The 16,937-nt window shown below is 40.0% G+C and overlaps 1 long non-coding RNA gene across 1 annotated transcript; it reads right to left on the bottom strand.

Annotated features, from left to right (window-relative positions):
* Window positions 1–10,568: 10,568 nt before the first annotated feature.
* LOC118995177 (uncharacterized) lies at window positions 10,569–13,738 on the bottom strand. Its single transcript, XR_005068220.1, has 3 exons — window positions 12,817–13,738; window positions 11,047–11,098; window positions 10,569–10,679 (listed from the first exon to the last, which is right to left on the bottom strand). It is a non-coding gene; the product is annotated as an uncharacterized LOC118995177 (long non-coding RNA).
* Window positions 13,739–16,937: the final 3,199 nt, after the last annotated feature.

Genomic DNA, 16,937 nt, shown 5'->3' on the forward strand with positions numbered 1-16,937 from the left:
GTTATTTTATGTCACCGCCCCGCTACGAAGTGTGTCAACCGATCTCTTCCTCCTAACCCCGGCTGTGAGTCCGGGATTCTCTGTCCTGATTGGAAAGAAGACCAAAGTTCGTTTATAGTGTTCTTCCTTCTTGAGTGGAAAGTGTTTACTCCAGTTAAAGCCGAAATACAATAGTTCTAGGAAAATAGCGCCTCTTCATGAAACAACTTGGCAGGACATTCCCAGTATTTACTGAGTTGCAGCCCGCCCTTCGCTCCCCCCACCCCAGCCCCCAACACTGCCTTAGTGTCAAGCACTTACTATGAGCCAGACATTTGGCAAGACAGCCCTGAGGAGAGATACTAGGTAGACATCCCCTGTGTCTTATCCACCTGGCAGCACCCGGGTTCGAAGGCCTCATCACTCTGAGGCCACGCCCTGCCCTTTCCAGAACCCAAGCTCATTCAAAACTGCATCGAAAACTCCACGTGAACTCGGGAAGTGGAGGAGTCCCAGGCGCCTGGTGGAAAAGCCCTTCTTGGGGAACTTGTCTTTCAGATTCTGGATGGGGGGAGCAAGACTTGCACCAACCCTGGGGCTCTAACTGGCCAGGGATTGCATGCCCAGGAAGCTGGGAAGAACCCCCGTGGTCTGGACTGGAACTCTGTGGACTATGGCCAAGTCTCAAGAGCAGATTATCCCAGTCTTGGCTGACAATGAAGTTTGAATGCTTTTTTTTTTTTTTCTGTAAACCAGGTTGGCCAGGTTGTTACTTCCAATGGTGGCCTGAGACCATTCTGTCCATCATGTGCTGCCTTTGACCAACAAAGGGTGATCTTTATAAGCATTTTAAAAATAGAAACATGGAACCATTTTGCCCCCACCCACTCGAGTGAGATCATTAAAACCACACCTAATCTTCTGGGAACTAAGTATTAGCCTAACTTCCAGACACAGCTGCATTTTAGGGACTGGAGAGATAGTTGCTGCTGCAGGATTCTCTCTGGCTTACCCCATAGAAGATCTCACTTAACAGAGTGTATTAAGAGGTGTTACTCAAAAACATTTTAAAACACTAACAGAGATTGTATCTGGTGAGTCGGAAGAGACTGAAGGAGAACTAAAAAGAAAGAAAAAGTTTGAAAAACTCCTTGTGTATTTTTATGAGACTTATTCTTTTTTAATTATTGACTTCAGAGAAAGAAAGGAGGAAGAGAGACATGTTTGTTGTTCCACTTATTTATGCATTCTTTGTTGCTTCTTGTGTGTGCCCTGACCAGAAGTGGAACCCCCAACCTTGGTGTATCTGAACAACATTCTAACCAACTGAGCTACATGGCCAGGGCTTTGATCAGGACCATTAACCTGGGCTTTCAAAAGCAATCCCGTTCTTTTAGGAGTGCTAGGAAAGTGAGGTTTAACCTGGCCAGAGAGAAGTCACCTGAGCCAGTACGCACAGGTGGTAGAGTTACTCAAGAAGCCACTAACAAGTACATTACCAACCAGACCTCTTGAAGCTGTTGTCAGGAAACAAAATGCACTTTAAAAATAAGTTGTAAGTTGAAGAGGCTTTCTCTCTAGTCGCAGGTCGGGGCAGTGATGGGTTTGTAATCTGTAGTTTGGAAATCAGAACTTACTCATGGAATCAAAATCATTGACAATGGGTAAGTTACTGGACAGTGCATTGGCCTGTGGAGGCCCACCCCACATGGGGCTCTATGCTAGTAAATGTAACAGGACATTGCTTGCCAGTATTTTGCATACTTATAAAATACAATATTTTAGAGAATACTGGGATAAACTGGAATAAATTAGGGAATGCCTACATGTGGGTTGGTGGAAAATGTGTTTGGTTTTCTTAAATTGTAACAATAAAATACAAAGATTTTGAGGAAAATAATTAAATACTGATTTTGAATAAAGCTTCAAATAAGATATTTTTAAAGAGGAACTTGAGCTTGACTTCATGAGCATAACTGTTTTCTATCGGGAGGGCCAAGAAAGTTCGTTTCACTTTTTTCTGTACAACAGCTCCAGTAGCACTTAATTGTCTTTAACTTCATTTGAAACAATTTTGTTAGATTGTATTGTAACAGCTGTCAAATCAGTGTGCATTTTTTAAAAAAAAACTTACCAAACTGGTGAATTTTTGTAGCCATTTTAATATTGAAGATGGAAGAAAATACACAACTTTTCAGCATATTACACTTTATTATTTCAAGAAATATAAAGGCACAACTGAAATACACAAAAAAGATTTCTGCAGTGTATGGAGAAGGTGCTTTGACTGACTGAATGTGTCAGAAGTGGTTTGTGAAGGTTCGTGCTGGAGATTTCTCTCTGGATGATGCTCCGCAGTCGGGTGGACAAGTTGAAGTTGATAGTGATCAAATCCAGGCATTAATTGAGATTAACGTTATACCACATAGGAGATAGCCGACATACTCAAAATATCCAAATCAATAAAGTTATTGGTGGAAATGAAAAATGACTTTTATTTTACGGAAAAAGCGAAATGAACTTTTTGGCCAACCTAATACGTGGTTTTATTGTAACAACTATACACATTTACCAATTAAGATGTTTGAATAGTGACCGATTCCAACTTCTGATAATAACCTTCAGGTGAGAAACTGCATAGACAGAAGATAACAGATTGGAAACCATTGTTGTTCCTTTTAAAAGTTTTGAACTGTTGAAGTGTATTTTAAGAACCCAGCAACTCTTCTTTTTCTTTCACTGGCATATGTTAACTTTCTTATGTGAGTGGATTTTGATTATAGTTGATCTTTTTTATATTAAATCTTTCACAATGTCAAATTTTAACTTGCTTTCATCCGTTAGCTTGCACACTACTAAAAAGACAGTAAGTCAGCCCAAAGGTGAAATACCCAGTGGAGGAGGGGATTTAGGGCTGCCTTCCCCAGCTGGAGAACCAACAGCCCCATCTCAAGCCCCACCTCCACTGCTGGCTATTCCGTGGGCTTCGGCCGGGCTGCTCTGGTACCTGAGACACAAAGCCCTTCCTCCAGAAGGGCCTGGATCCTGCAGCTGCTGGCCCTGCTTCCCTCATTCAGCATCTCTGGGTTGATGTCCCTCAGACTTGTGGAGACCACATGGTGCATCGGAGATTCTGCTCTCCCCCAGCAGCACCCCACAGCAGTCTCAGGTGAGACTGCAGAGGCGACAGGCCTTGGAGCGCCTGGCCCCATCTGACTGACTTGAGGAGTAAAGGAGGATCTATAATGCATTCGTGACAGAGTCAGCATGCCCTCTGCTGCTGCAGGCCTCTCCCCTCCACATCCTCCGTAGGACTTTGGGGGTGGAGTGCAGACAAAATGAAAGGGACAATTTCCTCTAGCCTCTTCCTTTTGCCTTCTCACTTTTCAGGACAGCACTGTACTCACCAACCTTTGCCATCACCTTGCAAAGTGAGAACAACAACTGCAGGAGAGACATGGGCTGGGGTGGAGGAGATGGAGTCCTAGTGTCGGGGAGGGGAGAGAAATCCCCCAGTTGCTGTGGGAGGGGAAGGGAAGTTCCTAAATATGCTTAGTTGTGGCTGTTTCTGCCTGTAAACGGGGGCCGGTCTATCAGTCAGAGGCCTTCTGTTCTCCTCTGCAGAAAGCTACAACTTAGGTCTCTCGAAGTGCCTCATTATTATTGCATTATTTTGTATGGTATGTGTTTTTATTCATTGCTTTGTGCTGTGGCTTCCTCAAATTTGAGGTCCTTGAACCACATTTTGGAAACAGAAACCACTGCTCTGTGCTTCTCTCCTCCACCTCCCGAATGGAAAGTCCTGCTACAGCATTTCTTAACCTTGGGCTTCCAGAATGACCACGTGGCTCGGAAGTTGTACAAGGCTCTGTGCTCAGGCCTGTGCAAGAGCTTTCACTTTTCACATCTGAAAGTGTGAGGGGGAGACAGGTTTAGCAGTGACACTTTCCCACCTGCCGGGAGCAGCATGTCCTTAGTTAGAGCACTCCTGCACAGACCAGGGGCCCCATGTGCAACCTGGAGCACCTCCTGCCATTCCTTGTGGCCCTCGGGCCCTCGCCCCGGCACTCCTATCACCTACATGTGCTGCACAGAAAGCGCCCTACCTTGATGTCAGGGAACTGTCACCGACATATTGTTTGAGTGAGGAGAGGATTCAGTTTAAAAAAGTGCTTCAGTCTGATCCCCACTCTGTACCTGCAAATGTAAATCTGTAGGTAGAGAAAAACACTAGAATACCCTACTCCCCAACAGCAATAATTTCCTAACCTCCTTTGAAATCGTATTCTTCACTTGCCAATGTGAGGGAGCTGGTCAGGAGAGGTGTGGTGTGCTTATCTGCATTTGACTTGTTTTAAGCCAAGTTGGTTGAACACATTTTGTCTTTGCTCTTGCAGTTATGTTAGAGAACTAAAAACGACGGACAGCAGACCCTCTCTCTGCGTGGATACAGAGATGTCGTTCTTTATTAAAGCCCTGGATTCATGTTCATCAAAACTTTTTTCTTAGTATCAAGATGCTTTGCTTGATGGATCTCATAATCATGAAGCATCATTATATACTCCATTCATATTAAAAATAGCAATAAGAGCTATTGCATTTTGAGCACCGACTGCATCCCTAAATCCTTTTATTGGATCATCTGGTGACACCCCTGAGGGGAGCTCTAGTCTGTCCATTTGGGTGTGGGATTTACTTGAGTTCAAAGAGAGTAAGTACTGTAGTTCCCCTTATCTATAGTTTTGCTCTCTGGGGTTTCTGTTACCTATACTGAATCGTGGTCCAAAAATATTAAATGGAAAATTACAAAAATAAATATTTGTAAGTCTTAAACTGTGCACAGTTCTGAGTAACAAAGAGAAATCTTTTTCTGTCTTGCGCTGTCCCATCTGGGACAGGAATCATGTCTGTTCAGCATCTCCACGCTGCATGCGCTTCTAGCCTATAGTCACTCAGTAGCCTCTTTGTTATCAGAAGGTCTGTCTCAGCATCTGTATTGCAGTGTTTAAATCATCCTAAACTCGAGATGCCTCTGTAAATCACCCCGCCTCATCTCATCAGGTAGGCATTGCATCATCTCGCATCATCACAAGAAGGGTGAGTACAGGACAATATGATATTTTGAGAGACCACATTCACATAACTTTATTATAGAATAGTTATAGATGTTCTATTTTATTATGCTATTGTTACTTACTGTGAATAATTTCTAAATTAAACTTTATCATAGGTATGTTGTTATATACAGGAAAAAAACATAGTATATATAGTGTTTAGATAAGGGGACTACCGTGACACTCCAAGAAAACTGATGCTAATCCACGTTCATGTGACCCTAAACCCAAATTAACCACTTCCTGTATCTGCCTCCCACTGCAAAGGCACCTCCATGCACAGCTGGGCTGACCACAGGCCACTTGTGAAATGTCTTGGGTCATTTTCCCATCCCAGCCTCTCTTTTGGAGGAGGCTGACTTTTCCTTTTCAGGCTCTAACCTCTGGCCCCCTTCCTCAAGACGTGAGTGGATTGCAGACATACCTGGTCTGCAATCTGGTCTTTGTATTTTTAAACTTTCATCTCTAACTGGGAGAGGAGAGGCAGGAATTTCAGCTATCTTCCAGAAATAGAGACCTTGGGGAGGGCTGGGCCCAGAGGGCCTCAGAAATGGAATGCTAGTTTCCCTTATCCTTCAGGTAAACCAGCTTTAATTCCTCTAGGGGTCTGCAGACACCCGGAGAGATCCCCTGCCTCCTCCCACCCTGGTTCGGGGTAGGGCGATGGGTGTGTGGGGCACAGCTGGGGCTTAAGGCCTGGTCCTAAGATTCTAAGATTCCTAAGAATGTTGATGGTGCCAGGCCAGCTTCCTGCCTCCACCCCCACCCCCTGGCCCACCCAGATCCATGGAGACTCTCCATCCAGGCTAGCGGGCCACTGCCCTCCCCACACCAGGAGTCCTCTGCCCAGACGCCCAAAGCCTGTGGCGTGCTGGATGGAGCCCATTGCTACCTGCTTACAGAGCCATGTTCGACCCTCAGGATCTGTGAGAGTTGGTTTGAAATGCAGTCGTTATTAAAAGTGAAATGATATAAAATGACAAGTGAATAAAATATACATTAAAACTAAAGGTAATAAATAGTACTTCACACTTTCTGATTACATAATACATCTTATAATTTTCTAGGCTCCTGAGGTTACTCATGTCTCTTATAACTGCGTGGTGGAAATAGTGTAACATGACATGCATCTGAGCCTCACTTTCCAACTCTGCATCTGGGGCCCTCACGCTGGAAGCTTCACATCGGCCATAGTGGGAGTATTTCTGCCACACAAGTCAGCAAATGCTGCCTTGAGAAAACTCTGCACTCAGGGGCAGAGTTTTCAGACAGCTGTTGTTAAATGTGTATTGGCCCACCGCGACCTATAGGTACATTTTACATTCTCAGATACTTTTTAAGTTATCAATTTTGTGTTTGTACTCTACTTGACTTTTTCTAATATTCAATAATACATCTGTATTTCTCTTATTTCTACCCAGGTAGGAAAATCTCTAGCAAGGAAGGGCAACAGTGGGCCTCCATCTTTCTGTTAGTCAAGGCCTTCCTCCAGCTTCAGCTCTAGAAGAAGGGCAGAGCCAGGGGAAGGGGAGAAGCTCCTCAGTGCCACCCCCTCCCCCCACCACCCCAGAGCCAAGCTGCAGCACTGTGAGCCTGGCCACTAGGCAGTGGGATGGGCCACTGTCCCTCAGAATCTAAACTGCCATGCTAATGCTGGCTGCATTTAGGATCAGTGTCTCCCACTCGCCTCATAGGAATCACCTGGGGAAGTCACATTCCATAGATGGAGGCTTGGGACCCTGAGGTTTGAAGTTCAGAAAGCTTGAGGGGGATGTTCCTGGGAAATACAGGGCTAGTTAAGAGTACTTTCTGTATTCAAACATCTGCTCTGGCAGTTTCTGTCCATGTGACCTTGGGCCAATCACTTGAATTCAGAGAGCCTTGGGGCTTTTTATTTATAGAAGGGGAAAAAAACTAAAGCTACTTTATTTTCACTTTGTTTTTTTTATATTGTACTATCAAAAGTTGTTATAACCTTTGACATTAGGAGAAAAGGTAAATCAATTATTACATGTGTTTAGACTGTACTAAAATACTTACAAAAAACATACTTCCATTTACTTGTTAGGTGTTATCACTAACACAATAACCCTGAAAATTGCTGAAATTGGCTGAAATTCACCTTGTTTTACATTTGAGGAATCTGAGATTTAGAGGTCAGTGACTTGTGGTAGATGCTAAGATAACACACAGAGCCAAAATTTGACCCCAGCTCTCCTGGTGCACTCAGGGCATCCAAGCTTCATGAGGACAGCCTGGGGCAGACCTCCAAGGGGGCGGGCATAAAGAGACTCCAGTCAATCAAAGATGGAGAAGCTCCAGATGCGTCTCCAGGGTCCCAGAAGCCCTATCTTGAGTGCACAGGTTATAGCTTTAACTGCCCCCAGAAAAACACACCAAGAGCTCCGACTTTTAAAAAGCTTAAATCTGATTGCAAAACAATTCATGTTCAATAAAGACATTCTGGAAAATAAAGATAATAAAATGTGTCCCCACTCAGATCAGAGAAAACATACTGTTTAGCTTTTAGTGAACAGCATTCTGATTTCCTTTGTAATGCACGGAAATTCAGATTTTGTGATCTTTACCTCTGGTAACTGCTTCTAAAGTCAGCTTTACAAGTGAAAGGCAAAGAATAACCACTGGGTCATTTTAAAGGCATTTTGCTCACTCACTCATTCAATATATATATTTGAGTGTTTTATTATGTGCCAGTCATAATTTCAGATGCTGGGAAACAGCAGGGGACAAGGTCATGACCTTCAGGGAGCCTATAACTTGGGGACAGAGAGAGAGACACTGGATAAGTAAACACAGATGAGACTATACTTGTGACAACTTCCTCCCGTGAAGTAAATGAGCAAGGTAGAGAAAGTAAAAAAAGGTGCGAGAGAAGCTGCGGAGTGGACCTACCTTCCTTGTGTGAGAGAGGGTCTTCCTGTGAATGTGCCCCTCACAGAAAGACAATGCTGTGGATTGTAGCAACCTGGTGTAGGTCAAAGGTCGCTGGGTAGGAGTAGCTGTCATTCCACTCCAGGCTGCAATTTTGTTTTTAGCTGATGTGGGTAGATTCTCAAAGTAAGCAAAGACCTTAGAAGTGATTTAATCCAACACCTTCGCTTTGTAAGGGATGAAAATGGTCAAGGGGTGACTTAGCCAGTCCCTAGCAAATAACAGACCCATGCCAATAGGCTAGCTGTTTGACGCACGAATCTAACCTGTCATTCCTGTAACATGCAGCTCCTTTCAGAGAAAAGCAGCATAAAGAAATGTTGCTCTGTGTAGTGCCCATAAATACACTGTAAGCAAAGATACCATATTTGACCATGTATAATGTGCACCCATGTTTTTGGCCCAAACTTTCAGGAAAAAAAACTCTTAATTTAAAAATTTATTTATTTATTTATTTATTTATTTATTTATTTATATGTAGATATTTATTTTGGAATTATAGAGGGCTTTTAGCATTTATTTTATTTTTTAAAAAAGATTTTATTTATTTATTTATCTTTAGAGGGGAAGGAGAGAGGGAGAGAAACATCAATGTATGGTTGTCTTTTGTGCATCCCCTGCTGGGAGTTGGCCTGCAGGGAACCCGCCTGCAACCCAGGCATGTGCCCTGGACTGGGAATCGAACCGCGATCCTCTGGTTCGCAGGCCCGTGCTCAATCCACTGAGCTACACCAGCCAGGGCTTAGCATTTATTTTTGAATGTACAGATATTATTATTGCTTTCTAGAGTTACACTTTTAATGCATAAGCATAAATAAAACAAAAACATTTTTATAGATGTGGAATTAGCACTATCCATGTGTAATGTACATTCTTATCTTTCCCTAAAAAATTTGGGTAAAAAAGTGAACATTATACAGTACAAAACATGGTAATCAATTACCTAGATACAACTACACTGTATCTTTTTTCCTGATGCAAAGTTTGGAATGAAAAAAAGAACACGGTGTTTAGTGTTACATAACATCCACATGCATTTTTCTTTTTGTTCTTCATATCTTTCTTTCTTTTTTAGTTTTTCACCTTTCACAAGCTGTGCGCTTTGGAAAACCTACTCGATCTCTCTGGACACTAAGGGTATTTATAAAATCAGATTGCTTTGTAAAGATGGTCTTTAATACAATGTTTAAATGAAGAAAATATTAAGTGAAACTTTGTAGAAACAAATGGCATATAAAGAGTGATAAAATGTAATGTCTTTCAGTGTGGCGGGGAACTGGAACAGGTCTTGGTGGAGGCCGGGTTTTTCTTTCAACTGACTAGGGCTCTAGTTAGTTACAGAAACCCTTAGTCTGTGCGTCCAGAAACCCGGGTAACCAGTTCAGCAGGTCGAAGCCATATCACTGTGGTTTTTCTCTTTAAGATACCAAACTTTCGGGTTTTCTCTGGTGGCTCTTTATTTATTGCATCATAGATTGTGTAGTAGTGGTTTCATTTTTACCATGTGAACTGGATTATTCCACTGCAAATCTCCCTGGGGTTCTTGGAAAAATATCTGAAATTGATAAGAAACAGGACATTTTCCAGGAAATACCCAACTAAGGAATTATTGAATACTTTGCATAGTTTGCAGAGGTTTTAGGGAGATCTTAACTGTTTCTCTAGAAAGGTCAACCTAAACCTTATTTATGTGTTTTGGGGACTTTCATGGAGTGCTTATTTTTAGAACAATGGAACAGACAGTAACCACTTTTTAATGTTTGGGGCTTCAGCTGTGAGGCTTTTTAGGCAGGCTTCTCTTTTCCCAACCCAGCTGTGTTGCCACACACCAAGCAGAGGTGGCTTGACCCTGCCAGAAAACATGGGCTCCATCCCAAGGAGTGAGAGCATACTTTTCCAGGGGCCCCTAGTCCCTATCCCAGTGGGTTTCCTGTGCCTCAACCGTGGCCTGCAGCCCTGCTGCCCATGCGGAGACAGTCTCACTGTAGGCCACTGCAGTGCAGCAGCCTCTGCAGAAGACTGGACAAGCCTTTGCAGAAAGGAGGACAAGGGAGCTAGTGACAGATGGCTGTGACAGGGGACAGCAGCCTCCACAGGAAAAGACAAGACAAAGCAGTCTCACTTCCCTCTTGCCTCTCCAAAGGCTTTTTTCTACCTTCTTTTTTTTTCTTCTCATTCATTTTTCCTCTCATTCATTTTTTTTTAAAAGAAGATGAGTTAGCATTGAATGTGGTGAGAGTCGAAATGAGTATTTCTGTGTTGATGACTATGGGTCTGAGATCATGAGCTTGTTGGGATGTCAATGCCTAAAACTCATTAATTAAAAGATGGGATCATAATTATCAATCACATATAAGTAAATCAATAAATGTAACCTGAATAAAAATTAGTATAAATGCATTTAGCAACCATAGCAAATATTTTTATTATAACAAAATATAGCAAAATAGCACTCAGTGTTTCTCTATAAAGAAAAGTAGTGAATGCTTACAATTGCTAGATTACAATGCTTACAATTGCCAAGTGTTTTCATGGCGTAAGACAACCTCTTATGAAAGGTGTGGAATTCCGTGGGGTGGTACATCCGTAGTGATGGTCTCCAGCAGTGGTTCTCAGGGTCAGCACACCTAACAACTTGTAAAAAAGGCAGATTCCTAAATCCCACCCCTTGATAATCTGATTAATAAATCTGACAGTACAATCCAGAATTCTATTTTTATTTCACTTTTTCTGGTTTTAAAATTTTTTTAACATTCAATATTATTTTATAATAATTTCAGGTATACAGCATAGTGGCTAGAAAATTATTACAAAGTGTTTCCCTTGTAAGTCTAGCACCGACCTGGCACCATACATGGTTAATACAGTATCACTGACTACACATCCCGTGACTATTCTCTAACTGCCAATTTATACTTCTTAATCGCTTCATCTTTTTCACCCTCTCTCCTATCTCTGGCAACCATCAGTGTCAGAACTCTTTATATTTCAGTAAACTCACCAAAGGCTTCTGATGCCAGATCAGGGCCCTGGAGCAATGTTCCCTAGCCTCCCTCCAAAAAGAGAAGTGGAGCTTAGTGTGATATACACAAAATCAAAGCTGATGTTCACACTTCAGAACATTTGTTTACAAGCATCTGTGCGTGACTTTGAATCTGTCATTTCATTTTCCCCAAATAGCAACATCTGCATAGAAAAAAATCACAGGGAAAAAAGTAAAGTTGTTAATGCTGATTGTTTACATGGAGAATGAGTGAAGAAGACACTAAACTTTGAGTGACACTAAACTTTGTAGCTCCGAGCTGTTTAATTCACTGAATCAAAGAGGTGCCTCTGGTCCTAACAGAAACACTTTCCACGATTTAAGGCCTGTCCAAAAGCCGTCTCTGTTTTGAGATACCTGAATTACTCTTTTTAAGGATGCTTTCTAGGCTTTTTGAAAAAATTTGTTTAAGGGGGGTGGAGAGAGAGAGAGAAAGAGAGAGAGAGAAAGAGAGAGAATTGGACTGTTGGTCACTCTGATTCCTGTTGTACCTTCATTCGCAGCCTTTTTATTCTTTTAAACTTTGGAAAATTATTTAATTTCCGTGCACCTTAGTTTCTTTATCCATAAAATGAGGGATGATAATAGCTTATTTGTATCAATTCTAAAATGAACATTCTCCCTATAGTTTAATATCTCTGAAGTCAGAGTACACCTCACCATTTACAATGAAAAAGTATTGCCTCCTAGATTAATTGGCAGCCTTTTTTTAGTGGTGCATAAAATAATGGAGTGTCTTCTAAGATGATGTCTTAGATGAAATGAAATATGATAATACCTATGTCCTAGGGTTTTGTGGGAGTTAACTAAGAAACAAAATGCTTAGTACTGTGACTGGCTCATATTAATCACTTAATAAGCATATTAGTGTTCAAATATGTGGATGGATTATAAACTAACTAGGCCTTCCCTGTTGAGCCTTTAGATCGTCTCTGATATTCTCATCATTATACACTGCACTGAACATCCTTGTGTGGAAACCTTTATGTACATCTGTAAATGGGATAGATCCCTAAAAGTGGAATTATTAGGTCAAAAACATGAACACATTGAAGGATTTATAATCACAGTGAGTGGAAAGTCAGTCACACTTGGGTTAGAATCACTACTTACCCTATAACATTGGTCATTTTACCTAAGCTTTTTGCATTTCTGGTTTTGCATCTATAAGATGAGAATAATAATAACATCCACAGGCATATTGTAAGGTTTAAATAAGATGATGCAATCAGACACAATACCATACTGGCCTACAGTAAGTTCAAAATCAATGTAAGCTTTTTTTTTTTTTAATTAGGGCATATTGACCAGCACTGCCTTGCTGCCTCCTACCTTTGGAAGCCTATACTTTCCACTCTGTAAAACCACCAGCTTACAACAGTGACCCCGTGTGGCGATAATGGAAACAGCAGCAGCAGAAAATCTGTGTGTGTCATGGAGTTTGTTGACAGGACTGTCTGTCCACTTGGATGGTAGAAGCCTGTGCCTGAGATTCTTGAACCATCTGAGACAGACTCTCGAAAGAGATAATGAACGCTGCCCATATGAATATGAGAACGAGCCTCAGCGATTGCTTCAAATATTGAAAGGTGATGATGTCTTTTAGATCTCAGATACACATGAACTGGTAGAAGAATTCACCATCATTTCAATGGAAACAGCACAGGAATGATTTATCTCTTTGAACAATATAACCATGAGAAATAACTTTGACAATTTTACTTGTACCTTATAAATCCCAGCAAACTCTAGTACTGAATTTCAGTGAACAGTTGGGATTGGCATGCTGTTACCCAAGCTATAATTCATAAAAGGCCTCCTGGCCTGGACTTCTGGAGAGGCTGGGAGGGCTCGTGCCTATAAATACAACCAGAAGTGATTATATAATGAGCACACCGAATATATTAAACAGGTGTCTTATCAGATGATGGATTTACATATTTCATAAATTTTATTTCAGAGAACATCATGCCAATCTTAACTCCATGGTTTCTATAACCCACTCATAAGGATTAAATAAAAGAAGATATGATTTTAATATAAACTTTTACTTTATTAAGTCTATGAATATCTAGAACTGTAGAGATGCAAATAACAGTTGAAAAGTAATATTGGTAGCAAAATCAATAAAATCCCAAAGTTATGGATGTGAATGGTCAGTTTGAATTATAATAAATTTAGAATATGTATATGATTGATAAAGGTTTATATGATATTTAAAGGTATTTGACCACATTTAAGAATTTACATAATAACTTCATTAACAAAGTTATATGCAAGATCCAAAGTAGTACTTCCTCTTTCTCCCAGGAAAAATACATGGGACAAAATTAAGAGGGTACAAGAAAAGTGAAAGAAAAAAGTGAGTTTCCCTGCCTTCCCTGATCGTTAAATACTAAATTCATCTCCTCTGAAGCAAACTGTAGATCTGAAGGCATCTTACATTTTTCCTAATAGTTAAATTTTTATTTAATAGCTGTATAACATAGGAAAAGTCATGACTTCATTTTTAGCGGCAGTTTGCATTTCTTTTACTTGAATGCCTTGGTAAAAAAAAAATAGGTAGAGGGGTAATTCTTTGTCAATAAAGTCCATTTTCCCAATGTGTCAAATAACTTCGTTGAAAATTTTCCAAATATGAAAGTAACACATATTCAACATAGAGGATTTGTAGACAAAAAAGATTAAATAAACACATTTTACATTTGAATTAAGAAGTATTTTAAATCTTTAAAATAAACTTTAGAATTGTATGTTTAAAAATCTTTAAAAATTCAAAGGTATAAAAGGTATAAATAATTCTCTTTCCACACTTGTCTTTCAGCATTTCAGTTTTATTTCCAAAATCAACCAAGACCATCAGTTTTTTGTGTGTCCTTCCAAACACAGTCAGCACACACACAGGCAAGTGCGTTGTGTCGCTGTGTGTGTCTGTGTGTACAGTGTCCTACTCTTTGTCTGTTTGACTTAGCAACTTTAATAATATATCTTGAAGGTAGTTCCAGATCACTAAATAAAGGGCTTGTTTATTTAGGTTACTATCTTTTGCTCTAATAAATCAGCTGCAAGACTGAGCGAGTATATCTATAAATAAATTTCTAGAAGTAGAATTGCTGGATCAAAGCACATATGCATTTGTAATTCTGACAAATATTGCCAAACTATCTGAAGGACATTTTTAAAGGTTGTTCTTCAAGTAGTTCAAAGAAACTCAGACATGGTTTACATTTTAATTTTTATTACAAATCCTGGTTCCGCAAATAATAGAGTGGGAAAGAAGCTCCTGGGTTTTGAGAAAAAGAATGTCATGATCATAACATTCTAGCCAGAGGGCTGAGAGCAGACTATACTGAACATGGTAAAGAGACGCAAACTAGTTACAAGGATATAAAAATTAAGGCAAGCTGAATGCTGCAATAGGTAAAAACAATTATATGCCACGACCCAGTGGGGTTACCCAGGAATGCAAGGTTGGTTTAACAACTGAAGATCAATTACTGTAATATATCATATTAAAGGAATAAAAAAACTAAACCATAAGATCATTTTGATAGATGGGAAAAAATACAGCATTTGACAAGATACAACTTATGAAAAAAAAAGCTTAACAAACAAAAAGAGAAAGTAAATTCTTCAGCCTGATAAAGGGCATCTGAAAAACAGCCACAGCCACCATTCACTTTATGGTGAAAGACTGAATACTTTTTCAGTGACAACAGAAACACTTTAAGGATGTGCATTCTTACCTCTTATATTCTGTATTGTACCAGAGGTGCTAGCCAGGGTAATTTGGCAAGGAAGTGAAATAAAAGCTGCAACATTGTAAAGAAAGAAGTAAAACTGTCTTTGTAGATGACATAATCTGCCACATAGAAAAGTTTAAGGCATCTACAAATAAAAAACTTATTAGAACTAATAAATGAGTCAGTGAGAATACAGGATACAATGTCAATATATAGAAATCAGTTATATTTCCTTAACTTGATTCAGTGAATCCAAAAACAAAATTGAGAAAAATATTTATAATAGTGTCACAAAGCATAAAATACTTAGAAATAAATTAAGTGTAAGGCTTAAACACTGAAAATTAGAAAATATTGTTGAGAGAATTTAAATAAGAAGTAAATAAATGGAAGCTCCTCCTGTTTCATGTTTTAGAAGATTTAATATTGTTAAGATGACAATACTCCTGAAATTGAGCTCAAGATTCAATACAATCTCTATCAAAATCCTAGCTGCCTTTATGGCAGCAATTGACAAGTTCATCCTGAAATTCATATGGCAATGCAGGTACCCTTAATAGCCAAAACAATTTTGAAAAAGAAAAAGGTGGAGGACTCACACTTCTCAATTTTAAAATTTACTACAAAGCTACAGTAGTTAAGACAGAGTGTGGTACTGGCAGAAGAATACACAGAGATCAATGGCACGGAGTTGAGAATCCAGAAATAAACCCAGGAGTCTTATGATGAACTGACTCCAGTAAGCATGACAATACCACTTAATGAAGAAAGGAGAGTCTTTACAACAAACGGTGTGGGAGGCAATTGGATATCCACACCCAAAACCATGAGGTTGGACCCCTACCTCATACCATACATAAAAATTAACTCAAAATGGATCAAAGACCTAAATGTAAGAGCTAAAAATATAAAAATACCTTAGAAAAAACCCACAGGGGTAAACCTTTACAAACTTGAATTAGGCAATGTCTCTTAAATATGACACTAAAAGCATAAGCAATAAAAGGGAAAATAGATAAATGGATTTCATCAAAATTAACTTTGTTTCAAAGGAAACTGTCAAGAAAGGGAAATTCATCCCTCAGAATGGGATATTATATTAGCAAATTACATATCTGATAAGGGGCTTATAACTAGAATATATAAAGGACTCTTCAAACAATAATAGACAATCTAATTTTAAAATACCTGGTCTGAATAAACATTTTTCCAAAGAAAATATGCAAAAAGCCAATAATTACATGAAGAGAACTCAACATTCATCAGGAAAATGCAAATGAAAAGTGAGATACCCATTAAGATGACTATTATTTAAAAAAAACAAAACAGAAAAGAACAAATATTGGCAAGAACGTGCAGAAATTGGAACCCTTGTACCCCACTAGTGAGAATGAAAATGTGCAGCTGCTTTGGAAAACAGCCTAGTAGTTCCTCAGAAGAATAAATAAAGAATAATTATATGACTCAGCACTCCTACCCAAGAGAAGTAAAAACATGTGCTCACACGAAAGCTTTTACATGAATGTTCATAGGAGCATCAATTACAGTAGCAAAAAGATGTAAACGACTCATGTGTCCGTTAACTAATGAATAGATAACCACACGGGGCATATCCATTATTAGAAACAAGCAACAGGCCCAAAGTGGACTTGCTTTTGCTAAGCTCCACGTCTCCACACAAATTTAACTTTTTACAGTTTTAGCTCTTTTGGAAACGGAATCAGTCATCACCAGATCAGCACTACCCAGGTATGAAATCGATTTAACTGAGAGCCCCGCCCTCGCGGGAAGTGGTAACTCGGCAACCACCAATCCGCTTTTTTCGCCGGCGTGACGTCATTGTTCACCCCCCCACCACCCCCCCCCCCCCCCGCCGGCTGCGAGTCTTTCGTTCTGTGCAACTCCTTAGAGAGAGTTCCTGTCTGTCTGCTAGATGGGTTACTTCCCGGCTCGAATTAATTTTTGCCAGAATAAACTCAACGTTTTTAATATGCCCCAGTTTGTCTTTGAACTTGATACGGTGGAATACTATTTGGCCGTAGAAAGGAATGAAGTACTGAAAGCTGATACGACACGGATGAACCTTGAATGAAGCCAGTCACAAAA

Source organism: Sturnira hondurensis, unplaced genomic scaffold (genome assembly GCF_014824575.4).
Source record: "Sturnira hondurensis isolate 20B ecotype Veracruz unplaced genomic scaffold, ASM1482457v3 Scaffold0009906, whole genome shotgun sequence".
Taxonomy (NCBI): domain Eukaryota; kingdom Metazoa; phylum Chordata; class Mammalia; order Chiroptera; family Phyllostomidae; genus Sturnira; species Sturnira hondurensis.